Here is a 14,822-nt window from a genome sequence, read left to right as displayed (position 1 = left end):
AGGAAGAAACAGACAAGGCCTCTAACTGATGAATACTTTGCTAATGCTTCCAAAGGAAGGACAACCTGTTAATAACAGACCAGGAAGGCAACCTTGCAGTTAATTTTTACTTTCTAGTCTCATCATCAAAGCATGTTTAATGTGATCCTGCATGGGGCAAGAGGGCCCTTGCCAAAATTAAAATCAGAAAAGGTTGGCCATCTGTGAGCATTAAAGGAATATGGAAAGAGTCAGAGAACAAAGGATCAACTCCTGGAATAAAGAAACATTTTCAACTCATGGCTGTGTTTTGGTGTGTCCTTGTTTACCATAGGATTGTGGGGTAAAAAAGTTCAGAATCTTTAAATAAAACATCACAGTCATGCTGATTTATTCAAGTCATTCACTCAGGGAGTAAGTTAATTGGAATCACTTGGGAATGAGCAGATTCCACTTCCTATAGGAGCCAAGTGAAGCCTCAGATGAAGCAGTTGTTGGAAAAGTCAGGGCAATGCTGATGGTTCATGAAGACAAATTAGTTGAGCCTGAGAGAGCTTGGTGAGCTAACGCAGACGCTGAGGGGTAGGATCTCAGCAAGCTGACTCAATGTTTTACTTAAACACCAAGATTCTGGTTACCAAAAGCTGAGGTCTCTATCAGCTGGAAAGGCCCATGGCTACTTTCCTCTTCATAAAAAAGGTAGGAATAAATCAGTGGTCGCCAATGTGTGGTCCCTGGACCAGCAGCATCCGCATCCCCCGGAAGCTTGTTAGAAATGGGAATTCTCAGGCCTCACCCCCACACACTGAAACAGAAATTCATATGGCTGTGTTTTAATAAGCCCGCCAGGTGATTCTGAAATACACTTGTTAGTGCATTAAAGTATGGGAGCCACTGGAAGAAACTCCTGGAATAAATGACAAAAATGGTCCAATAACTTTGTTACAGTTAAATAGGGACTCAAGGAGTCTTTCCCTTCCTGCCTGGCTTTACCCTGGTCCAGGCCACCACAGCCTCATGCCCAGACACCTACAGGAGTCACTTCTCTGGTATCCCCATCTGGTTCAGGCCCCTCCAGTCAATTTCCCACAGTGTTGGCAGGGTGAGCCTGAAATTACAAATCAGCTAGTGTCACTCCCTTGATTGATACCCTGCAATAGCTTCCCACAGTACCTAGGATCAGGTTCAATTCATGAGCTGACTTCTGCTGTGTTGCCCAAACATTCTCCCAAACTTGAATCTCTTTGTACCTGAGGCTCCAGACAAGTTGACCTGCTTTTAGCTCCTCGAATCCAACTTCCAGGCCATGATGCCATGCTTTTTCCACTATCTGAAACCCTCTCTCCATGTCTCTTCATCAGGCCTAACTGGAGGTGACTTGGTGGAAGAAAAGAAAACCCATGGGAGTAAGAGTCATTAAAGAGAGAGGGAACCAGGAGAAAGGAGAGAAACCAACCCAAAAGCGTGTCGGCCTGTGCTGTGCACTTGGTGCATGGGGTCTCAAAGCCCATCCTATCCTTTGGTCTTCATCTTCTGCAGGTGTTCAACCTATCCCTGACTTCACCTTAAATGCCCCCCCCCCTCTGCTGGACCCTCTAGGCCCCAAAAGAAAACACTCTCTGCAGATTAGGCTCTCTATGGCTTCCAAATAATAATTAGCTACTGGACACACAGGGGTTCTCAAAGTGTAGTTCCCACACCAGAAGCATCGGCACCACCTGGGAACTATTTAGAAATTCAAATTATTGATTGAATAATTCAGAACCTACTGTATCAGAAACTCTAGGACAGGGCTCTGCAACCTGTATTTTTTTTTTAATTTTTTTTTAACATTTATTTATTTTTGAGACAGAGAGAGACAGAGCATGAACGGGGGAGGGTCAGAGAGAGAGGGAGACACAGAATCGGAAGCAGGCTCCAGGCTCTGAGCCATCAGCCCAGAGCCCGATGCGGGGCTCGAACTCACGGACCGTGAGATCGTGACCTGAGCCGAAGTCGGACGCTTAACCGACGGAGCCACCCAGGCGCCCCATGCAACCTGTATTTTTAAAAATCCTCCAGATGACTTTTATGCACAATAAAATTTGTATCTAAAATACTGTCTAGGGGTGGCTGGTGGTTTATTCAGTTAGCATCTGAACTCGATTTTGGCTCAGATCATGATCTCACATGGGATCATGGGATCAAGCCCCAAGTCGGGCTCTGCACTGACAGCATGGGGCCGGCTTGAGATTCTCTCTCCCACTCTCTGCCCCTCCTGTCCCCTCATAAATAAATGAATGAATGAATAAATAAATGAATAAATAAATAAAATACTGCCTAAAGTATTTGTGTTAGAGCCCATGCTAATAGAACACCAGATACTCTCCTTGGCCCTCAAAGCGCTTTATATTTAGGCCTTTGGGTGATAATACCCCTCTCTTTTTTGTGTGAACCTCAAGATTGTTTTCATTAGTGTGACTAAATCTCAGGCAGGTGGAGCCAGGCAAAGCATGGGTGGCCCCTTGAAAGGTTATAGCACCTGTCAGATGCAATTGTACAGACATTAGTGACTATGATAATTATAACAGTACTAGTAATCATTGGAAAGTAAATACTGATGATCATTTGCTAACCCCTTATAACATACTTTACTTATCCAACATAGTACAACCTTCGAAAGTAGAAATTAATATACCCCCATTACGGATGCAAAAACCAAGTCTCAGAGGTCACGTGATTTGCCTAAAGACATTCGAGGAAGAAGTGATAGGTCAAGGACTTAAATGTGGAACTGACTAGCTCCAAGCCGCTCGTTCAAGGGCACTAATTATTCCTACAAAGGTGCATGGGTGGTTACCAGAGGGAACACTCTGCCTCTGGAGCCAGGCCCCTCTTCTTCTAAGGAAACATGGCAACATATTGAGTTTCCTTCTCGCATCTTGCCTTTCTTTTGACGGCCTTTCTTTCAGCATTTGCTTTTGGGCTTCTCATCCTCACTGACCAATGACTGGGATGATGCAGTTTGCATTTTCTGTTGCCATGCAGAAAGTGGCAGACACTGTGAAAGAGAGTGAGCCTTCCAGATGAAATGCAATGTGTAAATGGAAATTGTCATCATTATCCCCTGAATAAATGGAGAAAATGAACATTGGCTCTAGCAGAACTGGAAGGAAAAATTGGACTGCGAACAAAAGCATTATTAATTTAAGGAACTGCCTGAATTTGCCTCTGGCAGTTTCCTTTGTAAACACCGTTAACACTCTGGAATGCTTGAATTGTATCTAAATGCATAGCTTAAATATGTAAAAACAGAAACCCAGGCATTACTTTCAGGCATGCAGAGAATTGTTTGCTTCTAAAATCTGCCAGAACAAAATACAACTAGCATATGAGACTTCCAAATTATGAGGGTCTAATATCTCTCATAAAATCCTTTCACAGAATATAGAATTGTTGACTACCTCCTACCCAAGACCAGTTATAATTTACGACTGACAAAATATGGCTCTGTAACACTGCTGGTGCAGAACGTGCTTATATTTGTGTTTCTCTGTAACATGAACATGATTCTTGGAGGTAAAAGGCTGCAGCAAGGGATATCTTTAGGCAACAGAGTTATTTAAGTGGCCAAGTCACAGCTGAGTAACTTTGTAAATGAACCTGGTAGAGTCAACTCTGTGGAGAAGAATAATTGCATCTTTATGACCTCATTCTGAGGTGGAAAGCCCCTCACTCAGGCACCATGGTGGGAGGCATTCAGAGAAGTTGTATTTTGGACACTAGAATCAAGTAAGTTATATTTCCCAGAAGGAAAATATATCTATGAATTTTGGATGAGGTAGTTGTAAGCGAAAAGCCATCCTACCCTCACCAGGCTCACAGACTTTTCCCAAATAATCTGGAAAGTAAACATGGGCTTGTCAGTTCTCTGGAGCCCAAAAAGCATTTGGGAAAAATCTTGACTGAGTTTGATGAGCAACCATACCCCGGGGAATTCTCCATTTAGAAGCAAGAGAATAAAGGAAGTGTTGGAACAGTTGCTGCTGATTGGGAACCAACCAGCCCCTGGAGCAACTGATAGTAAGCTAGCAGCTTCCTGAGCATGAGAGAGTCAAAGTTTGAATCCCTTGCTCAAGTGTAGAATAACAATAATGACAGCAACCAACACAGACTGGGGTCTTACAATGGATGGGGGAAACAAACACTTCATATATACTCATATATTTATGTGTATATATATATATATATGTGTGTGTGTGTGTGTGTGTGTGTGTGTGTACATGTGTATGTGTGTATATATATGTATGTAAAATCATTTCTATACATTAATGTGCATATATAATTATTTAACCCTTTTAATAGCCTTATTAAGTAATTTTAAAATGTTACTCCCATTTTACAGATAAGGAAACTGAACACAGAAGTTATGTAATTTTGTCCATACTAGAAAGCAACAGAAGCAGGATTCAAACTGAGTCATGCTCCAGAGTCCATGTTCCTAACCACTTACACACATCATCACTTGACAGGGAAAGATCATGGGCTTTCATGTTTGGCACTAAGGAACTGATTTCTGACTTACTCACTTTGAGGTACAATGGGATGCCATGGTGCAAGCACAATGGAATATTACTCAGCCATACAAAAGAATGAAATCTTGCCATTTTCAACAACACTGATGGATCTGGAGAATATTATGCTAAGTGAGATAAATCAGTCAGAGAAAGACCAATACCATACAATTTCATTCATATGTGGAATTTAAAAAACAAAACAAATGGACAAAGGAAAAAAAAGAGACAAACCAAAAAACAGACTCTTAACTATAGAGACAAACTGATGGTTACCTAGGGGAGGTGGGTGGGGTATGGGTGAAATAGGTGAAGGGTATTAACAGTACACTTATCATGATGAGCAGTGAGTAATGTATAGAATTGTTGAATCACTATATTATATCCCTGAAATTAATATAACACTGTATGTTAACTATACTGGAATTAAAATGAATAGAATAAGATAAAATAAAAAATGTGACCCTGAGTAAGTGACTTAACTTTATTCCCTGACTATAAAATAGATAAAATTCTGAACTAGCAGATTGTCATAAAGAAGGTACTTAAGACTTAGTAGACACTCAATAAACAGTTTCTTAAGCTACATCTTCATTAAATTCACTAACCATTTCTGGCTATGATCCAGTATTGGAATGGCAGCTATCAACTCCAGACTACTTCTCTGGCTAATGATCTGAGAGGCACAAGCAGAGTGGAATGATTGCAAACTATAAAGGAAAAAATCATAAGCACTTACACACACAAATATATGGACAGGATTTTGGTGGAACTCAAAAGACAGAAAACACCTGCCTTCTACATTCAAATCCTATCAAATTTATCAGGTGCCTAGCATCATTGGATGAGGATCCACACTTAATTCTAAATCTGATTTTTGTTTGAAGAGTGTCAAAACTTTAAGTGCCAGCAATATATATTTTAAATAGATATCATTTCATATACATAAATTCATAAAAATATATATACAGTGTGTGGGGGGGTATTTCCCCCTAGGGTGATTGTGTAACAAATTCACCTCATTGCTTCAGGCTATTTGAACCTCTCCATTACCTGGGCTGGATTAATTCTGAAATGATTCACTTAAGTTGTATTTCTCTGTGATTATTAAAATGAGAATTCCCCCCTTTTTCACAACAATTTCACCATTTTTCAAACATGGCTAATGACTCTGCTTTTCCTCCAATCCTTTGGCCATATTCCTTACCATGAAACAACTTGGAAAGGATGTGTGATTATGAATGATTTTTTTATCTTTCCAAGTGGGAACCATGAAGTACTATTGTACTTTCTCATCCACTCCCCTATTATTTGGCTTCCTTCCTCTTTCCTGGGGAAGAGAAGGTATTTCAAGAGTAGAGAAGATTAGTTAATTATTTTCAGATGCCTTCTTACCTTGTTCTGTTAGACTCAAATCTCAATGGATTCATTTAAAATAACTGATCATTGGGTATCATTGAGGAATTGCCACTGTGGTATATTCTGACATGTATTTTTGAGTTCCAAATAAAACAAGAAGTTTCTCAGGGTGTAAGTAGCCCCTAGTATATTCCCTGCCTCCCTAATTTTATTTATTCCACATCTCCTGGTAAAATATCCATTGAGAAAAAGAAAGTAAAATGATTATCTGTTTATTAAGTTATTTTGATAGACAGGAACAGAGACTCATTAATGTCACTTGAAGAAAAGGGAGATTGAATATTAACTAGACTTTGGTGATGATTTCACAATATATATAAACAGCAAATCATTATATTGTACACCTGAAACTAATATAATGTTATATGTCAATTATTCTTCAATTAAAAAAAAATCTTTGATGTTTGAAAAAAAGAAAGAAAAAGGTAGAGGGGATAATCACAAAGTCATTATAAAAGGTACAAGAATGCATTTAATTCAATTTTCTCCCAAATGTACAGAAAAGACATTTCTTCTTCCTTCTGGCCACCCCCCAAGTGACCTTGTCCTCCTGGAAAAAGTATCTCCTATCTGAGAAGTCCTCACCTTTGATAGCAATGAAAGAGGCAGGGGACACACGCACAGCCAGCCACATGAACCTGACCCACCTGGCAACCACCAAGGAGAAGTCTTCCCTGCCAGGTCCAGAATGACAGGTAGGTGTCCCTCCTGGATGCCTGGGCAGATGGTGATGTCACAGAGAACACAGAAAGAGCAGGTCAGGAGAGGAAGAGGATGACTTCACATTTGCAAATGTCAACTCTGGGGCACCTATGAAACATTCAAGAGTACATCTGGGCTTGATTCTCACGAGAGAGGTCTGAGCTGCAGAGACAAGTCTGGTGACTTGCCCAGGCTACATGGCTTGGAGGTGGTGGTGGCAGTGCTGGAAGTTGATTGGAATCAGGTCTGTGTTAGTTCGTCTGTTGTGTGCTGCATGATGCCCCACATCAGGCCAACTAGTGAAGGTGTGAGGTGTGAGGCCGCCCTTCTGACCCTAAGCTCTCTGTACCTCATCCCCTTGCTTCCTATTCCACTTTCTCGGCCTGCAGACTTCCTGTGCTTGCTTGTCTCTCCTTTTCCTTTATCTTAACACTATACTCAGGAAAGGATCCATTAATATTGCTTTCCCCAGGGGGATTGACTCTTAAGCAACAACTCACCATGGGCAATGCTGAGGATGATGAACATAATGATGAGCATAAGAGGATCACTTATGGATATATTTTGTGTTTGTCCAGGCTGGGTTTTCCCCTGCATCTTCCTAAGTATCCAGGCTGTTCTTTCTACCTCACTGAAGATATGCACTGAAAAGACCCAATCCTACACACAACTTCTATTTCTGGATCTTTCAAAAGCAGGAGCTCTTAGGGTACAGCTGCAAGAGAAATACAGGGTGACTGGTTAAATGTGAACTGCAGATAAGTAATAGTTTTTTTCAGTGTAACTATATCTCCAGTATTACAAGGGACATTCTTATGCTAAAAAGTTATTCATTGTTTAGCTGAAATCCAAGTTTAACTGGGTGATTTCTTCCATTTTGTTTTTTTTTGCTAAATCTGGCAATCCTACTGTAGGGTAAAGGGGAATAGCCTTTGCAAACATGACAGGGGGATAAAGAAGGGAGAAGAAAATAGCAGGAGGGAGAGAAACCCAACACTAGGGCAGCTTCTGAGAAGCCCTCACAGTAATGGTCCTGAGTCTACCCCTCGCACAGGGGAGAGGGTACAGGACCTCACTGGAGAGGGGCTATTATCCTGCAGGAGTCTGGGCCTTTGGCCTCAGGGCATGTTCCAGGGTCCCCAGGACTAAACCAGGCAGACATCCCCTGAATCCCTTAACATCAAGTAGCTATTTGTGCTTAGAAAATTATTTTCTCTATTAGGCCCCAAAGACTGAGATAAGGGAGGTCTAAGAATGCTGACAGTAGACTTCCTGCCAACCAGCATACAGAAGGCTTCAGACTACATTTAATTCTATCTAAAGGAAATTATGTGACGTTTCTAACATCCTGTTTTGTGAAGAAAACTTCATAACTGCAAAATAATCATCATTACTGATAAACACTGGATATTTTCTATGTGACACACACCATGTTAAGTGTTTTATGTTCATTATTTTGGCTTTTGTATTAAAACATTATTATAGAACAAAAGGAGGGGTCCTTTGTTAAGGGAGTGCCAAACTTTGAGGAGTCTGTGAAGAAGATTCCAGAAGAGTAAAAGAGGACATAAAGCAATGCCTACTTCACTTATTGATTAGCCTGGCTCTGGCCCCAAAACCTAATTATAAAGGAAATTAGGGGCTCCTGGGTGGCTCAGTCAGTTAAATATCCAGCTGTTGATTTCGGCTCAGGTCATGATCTCATGGTTGTGAGATCAAGCCCCATGTTGGGCTCCAAGCTCAGCCTTGAGCCTGCTTGGGATTCTCTCTCTCTCCCTCTCTCTTTTCCCCTCCCCTCCCTTACACACTCTTTCTCTCTCTCTCACTCTCTCTCTCTCAAAATAAATAAATTTTTAAAAAACAAATAAAGGAAAAGTTATCTCAGAAAGATGCTTCACTCAATATACAATATATTTGTTTCAGGAGCCAGCCCTCTGCCAGCCTGCCTTGCTGCTCCCTTTAAAAGGCAAAAAGGGTTGGTCCTGATGTAAATGCTAAACTCCTTGCCTCAGACATAATTTTTAGGCCTAGCTCAGAACTTGCAGCCTTTCCCCTAGCACAGGCTAAATTCTTCCAAGCTCTGTAACTCTATGAAAACCACCTGTACCTTTGTGCCAAGGTTTCAGTGAAAGCATTATATTCTGCAATTACTATTCACTTGAAAGAGGGAAAATTTTCTTTCCAATCGACACAGTATCACTTCCCTCACAGACAGAATTGTTCATCTAGCACAGGCATTTCTTGTTTTATTTTACTTCAATTTCTGTGCTTCACAGATACTGCATTTTTTACGAATTGAAGGCTCATGGCAAACCCTGCATGGAACAAGTCTATCAGTGCCATTTTTCCAACAGCTTTGGTTCACTTCATGTCTCTGGGTCACATTTTGGTACTTCTCACAATATTCCTAAACTTTTCATTATTATTATATTTGTTATGGTGATCTGTGATCCGTGATCTTTGATGTTACTATTGTAATTGTTTTGGGGTGCCATGCCCATATAAGAGAGCAAACTTAGCCCATAAATGTGGTATGTATTCTGACTGCTCCACCAATGAACTGATCCCCATCTCCCACTCCTCAGGATCTCCCTATTCCCTGAGACAGAGCAATATTTAAACTAGGCCAATTAATTACATTATAATGGCCTCTAAGTGTTCAAGTGAAAAGAAATCATATGTCTCCCACTTTAAACTGAAAGCTAGAAATGATAGAGCGTAGCTAGGAAGGCATGTCAAGGGGTGCCTGGGTGGCTCAGTCAGTTAAGCGTCTGACTTCTGGCTCAGGTCATGATCTTGCTTTTTGTGGGTTCAAGGCCTACATCAGGCTCTGTGCTGACAGCTTGGAGCCTGGAGCCTGCTTCGATTCTGTGTGTCCCTCTGTCTCTCTCTGCCCCTCCCTTGCTCGCAATCAGTCTCTCTCTCTCTCTCTCTCTCTCTCTCTCAAAAATAAACATTAAAAAAAAGTTTTTTTTTTTTTTAAAGGAAGGTATGTCAAAACTAAGACAGGCCAAAAGCTAGGCTTTTTGTACCAGTCAGCCAAGTTGTGAATGCAAAGGAAAAATTCTTAAAGGAAATTTATAGTGCTCCTCCAGTGATCACATGAATGATAAGAAGGCAAAACAGCCTTATTGCTGATATAGAGAAATGTTTAAACCAGCCACAACATTCCCTTAAACCAAAGCCTAATCCATATCAAGGCCCTAACTCTCTTCAATTCCATGAAGGCTGAGAGAGGTGAGGAAGCCGCAGAAGAAAAGTTTGAAGCCAGCAGAGGTTAGTTCACGAGGCTTAAGGAAAGAAGCCATCTCTGTAACATAAACGTGCAAGGTGAAGCATCAAGTGCTGATGTAGAAGCTGCAGCAAGTTATCCAGAAGATTCTGCTAAGATAATGGAGGTGGCTACACTAAATGACAGATTTTCAATATATTGGAAGAGTAGTCTGTTGGAAGAAGATGACATCTGGGACTTCCATAGCGAGAGAGGAGAAGTCAATGTCTGGCTTCAAAGCTTCTAAGAACAGGCTGATTCTCTTCTTAGGGACTAATGCAGCTGGATCCTGGAAGGTGAAACCAATGCTCATTTATCCCTCCAAAAAACCTAGGGCCCTTAAGAATTATGCTAAATCTACTCTGTCTATGCTCCATAAATAAAACAACAAAGCCTGGGTGACAGCACATCTGCATGTAACATGGTTTACTGAATATCTTAAACCCAATGTTGGGACCTACTTCTCAGAAGAAGATTCCTTTCAAAATATCACTGCTCATCTATAATGCACCTGATCACCCAAGAACTCTAATGGAGATGGACAGTGATATTCTTGTCGTTTTCATGCCTGCTAACACAACATCCAATCTGCAGCTCATGGGTCAGGAGTAATTTTGACTTACAGGTCTCATTATTTAAGAGATGCATTTTGTAAGGCACTGGTACAGATAGTGATTCCTCTGATGGATCCAGGCAAAGAAAATGGAAAGTTTTCAGGAAAGGATTCACCATTCTAAGTGCCATTCAGAACACTTGTGATCCATTGGAGGAATCAAAATATCAACATTAACAAAGGTTTGGAAGAAAATGATTCCAACCCTCATGGATGACTTTGAGAGATTCAAGACTTCAATGGAGGAAGTAACTACAGATATGGTGGAAACAGCAAGAAAACTAGAGTCAAAAGCAGAACGTGGGGGTGCCTGGTTGGCCTTGTCAGTTGAGTGTCCAACTCTTAATTTCAGCTCAAGTCAAAAATCCCAGGGTCGTGGGACTGATCCCCGTGTTGGGCTCCATGCTGAGCATGGAGCCTGCTTAGGATTCTCTCTCTCTCTCTCTCTCTCTCTCTCTCTCTCTCTTCCCCTCACCCCCACTTGTGCTCTCTCTCTCTCTCTCTCTCAAAAATAAAAATTAAAAACAAAAGTGGAGCCTGAAGATGGGCCTGAATTGCTGCAATTTCATGATAAAACCTGAATGGATGAGGAATTGCTTCTTATGGATAACTAAAGAGAGTGGTTTCTTGAAACAGAATCTACTCCTGGTGAAGAGACTTTGAAGATGGTTGAAATGACAACAGAGGATTTAGAATATTACATAAACTTATTTGATATAGCAAAATCAGGTTTTGAGAGGATTAGCTCAAATTTTGAAAAAAGCTCCACTCTTGGTAAAATTCTATCAAACAGCATCCCATGCTGTACAGAAAACATTCATGAAAGGAAGAGTCCATCAATGTGGCAAACTTCATTGTTGTTTTCTTTTAAGAAATTGCTACAGTCACCCCAGCCTTCAGCAACTACCACCCTGATCAGTCAGCAGCCATTGACATCAAGACAAGACCCTCCACCAGCAGAAAGGTTATGCTTCGTTGAAAGCTCAGAAGTTGATTAGCATTAAAGTATTTTATTAAATACTTTAGCAATAAAGTATTTTATTAGAATATGTACATTGTTTTTTTTAGACATAATGCTACTGCACACATAAAGACTACAGTATAGTGTAGACATAGTTTTATATGCACTAGGAAACCAAAAACAATTTCATTTGACTCACTTTATTGTGATATCCTCTTAATTGTGGTGGTCTGGAACCGAACCCACAGTGTCTCTGAGGCATGTCCATGCACAGTGTTCCTTCTCCAATAATAAGAAGCAAACAGGTTTCAACCTAACTTGGAAGCATTTTGCGCCTCCTACATGAAGGTATGAAATGGTTTTTCTTTCATGCTGAAAAATAAATCACAGTCATCCAATAGTCTAGCACCTGACTTTGAAGTCTGAAATCATCTTCAAGACATCACAAAAATAGAAATCATCATCATCATCATCATCATCATCATCATCATCCTTTCTCAACAATGACTAGCATAATAGTGTTTGCCCATGTTACAAAGGTTTATAAAAGGGTACAGGTCATGAAATTTCTTGATTTTTGACCAAAACTTAGCAATTATGTTTTGAAGAGGTTTTACCACTTAACCTTACAGATGAACTCCCTACCAAAACTTATTGGAAAAGAGGTTTTTTAAAAAAAAAAAAAAAAAAAAAGAGAGATTTGTGTTATAAGATTTATTGCCAAGTCCATGGTCTCTGGTACAGACACCTGATATTACAAATAATTCAATCAGAGGTTAGTCTTAAATATCTTGATGTTGAAAGCAAGAAGTTATTGACATTAATATAAACACTTTGCACTGGGGGAGCTCCCCACCATCCACAATGAAGGCAGAAATAATAGTTTCTTTTTAAAGGAACTGGGAGGCATATACACGAATATATAATCCCTAATCCCATGCAGACCCTGCATCTTTGACTTCCTTAGCATTTATACTTCTGTATAAACTGCAATAAGTTAAAGGCAATTTTTCCTTTGGTAAAAACAATAAAGATCCAGACCTTTCTCCACCTGGATGTCTCACATTCTTCAAGATCAAAAAACTTCATTTCTCTCTGCCTTTTAAAAATATATTCGTTCTGAGCTAGGATTCTCAGTTGGATATTGGAGTTGCAAATATGAAAAAAAGGAAAGACTAGAATGTACTATTATCAGTATGAACTCACGGTTTTTTTAAATACAGACAGACAAAAAAACATATACATAATACATAATATAGAAATATATATTATATACAAATACATATAAATATAAGTACAAGTGTTAAAATATATATATTTACATGTATACATATATATACACATACACATATTTCCTAGCTCTGTCTAGAAAAGGAATTGGAAGCATTAACACTCCAATAGTAATGAGTACACCCAAATTTTAGTACTAGGAATGAGTGCTCTCTGGACAAAGGAGGATTCTAAGACTGGAACAAAGAGAGTTCCAAATGATCTCTGTTGTCCTATATTGCTCTAGAAGTCAGAAAGTATCCAAAGAATGGTAGAGACTATCAAAAGCATACAGAAACTAATTTGAAGGGATTCTCAGAGGGAAAATCAGGGACAATTTGAACATCAGAATAAATGACATAGTGGATTATAACTTATTTTGAAGAAGAAATCCATGAGTCTGACTTCAGCTCAGGTCATGATCTTGCAATTCATGGGTCCAAGCCCCATGTCAGGCTCTGTGCTGATAGCATGGAGCCTGGAGCTTGTTTCGGATTCTCTCTCTCTCTGCCCCTCCCCTTCTCATGTTCTCTCTCTCTCTCTCTCTCTCTCTCTCTCTCTCTCTCAAAAATAAATAAACATTTAAAAAATTAAAAGAAAAAGGGAGATCGACTGGGTGGCTCAGTTGGTTAAGTGTCTGACTTTGGCTCAGGTCATGATCTCACGGTTCATGAGTTCAAGCCCCTCATTGGGCTCTGTGCTGACAGCTCAGAACCTGGAGTTTATTTCATATTCTGTCTCTCTCTCTCTCTGCCCCTCCCCTGCTCATGCTCACTCACTCTGTCTCTGTCTCAAAAATAAATAAACATTTAAAAAAATTTTTCAAAAAGAAAATCCATGAGTCCATACTGATATAAATAAGTAAATACATAGATGAGGAGAGCAGAAAAGCTCTTCCTAACAGTAATATAGATATAGTAATATAAATACAAAAGCAATTATGAGTTAAAAAATCAACAATGGGGAAACAAAAGCAAAAATAACCTCTTAGGACTTCATCAAAATAAACAGCTTCTGCACAGTGGAGGAAACAATCCACAAAACTAAAAGACAAGCTATGGAATTGGAAAAGATATTTGCAAATGACATATCTGATTAAGGGCTAGTATCCAAAATCTATAAAGAACTAATCAAATTCAACACCCCCCCCCAAGAAAACAAATAATCCAGGTTAAAAAAAATAGGCAGAAGGCATAAATGGACTTTTCCAAAGAAGATTTCCAGATGGACAACAGACACATGAAAAGATGCTCAACATCATTCATCATCGGGGAAATACAAATCAAAACTGCAATGAGATATAACCTCACACCTGTCAGAATGGCTAAAATTAACAACACAGGAAACAACGGGTGTTGGCAAGGATGCAGAGAAAGAGGAATCCTCCTTACACTGTTGGTGGGATTGCAGCTATTCTAGAAAACAATACAGAGTTTCCTCAAAAAGTTAAAAATAGAACTACCCTACAATACAGCAATTGTACTACTAGGTATTTACCCAAAGATTACAAACATACTAAATGGAAACGATATATGCACCCCAATGCTTATAGCAGCATTAGCCCAAATGTCCATTAACTGATGAATGTGTGTATGTGTATGTATCTATGCATGTATGTATATATAATGGACTATTACTCAGCCATCAAAAAGAATGGAATCTTGCCATTTGCAACGACATGGATGGAGCTAAAGAGTATTAACGCCAAGTGAAAGAAGTCAGTCAGAGAAAGAAAAGTACCATAAGATTTCACTCATATGTAGAACTTAAAAAAAAAAACAAACAAAACAAATGAGGGGTGCCTGAGTGGTTCAGTTGGTTAAGTGTCTGACTCTTGATTTTGGCTAAGGTAATGATCCCAAGTTAGTGGGTTCGAGCCCCGCATCAGGCTCCATGCTGGGTGTGGAGCCTGCTTAAGATTCTCTCTCTCTCTCTCTCTCTCCCTCTCTCTCTCTCTCCCTCTCTCCCTCTCTGTCTCTCTGTCTCTCTCTCTGTCTCTCTCTCTCTCTCTCAAAACAAACAAACAAACAAAAAAGAAACAAAACAAATGAACCT

Source organism: Acinonyx jubatus, chromosome D2, assembly GCF_027475565.1.
Source record: "Acinonyx jubatus isolate Ajub_Pintada_27869175 chromosome D2, VMU_Ajub_asm_v1.0, whole genome shotgun sequence".
In the NCBI taxonomy this organism is placed as follows: Eukaryota; Metazoa; Chordata; class Mammalia; order Carnivora; family Felidae; genus Acinonyx; species Acinonyx jubatus.
This window is presented reverse-complemented; position numbering follows the sequence as displayed.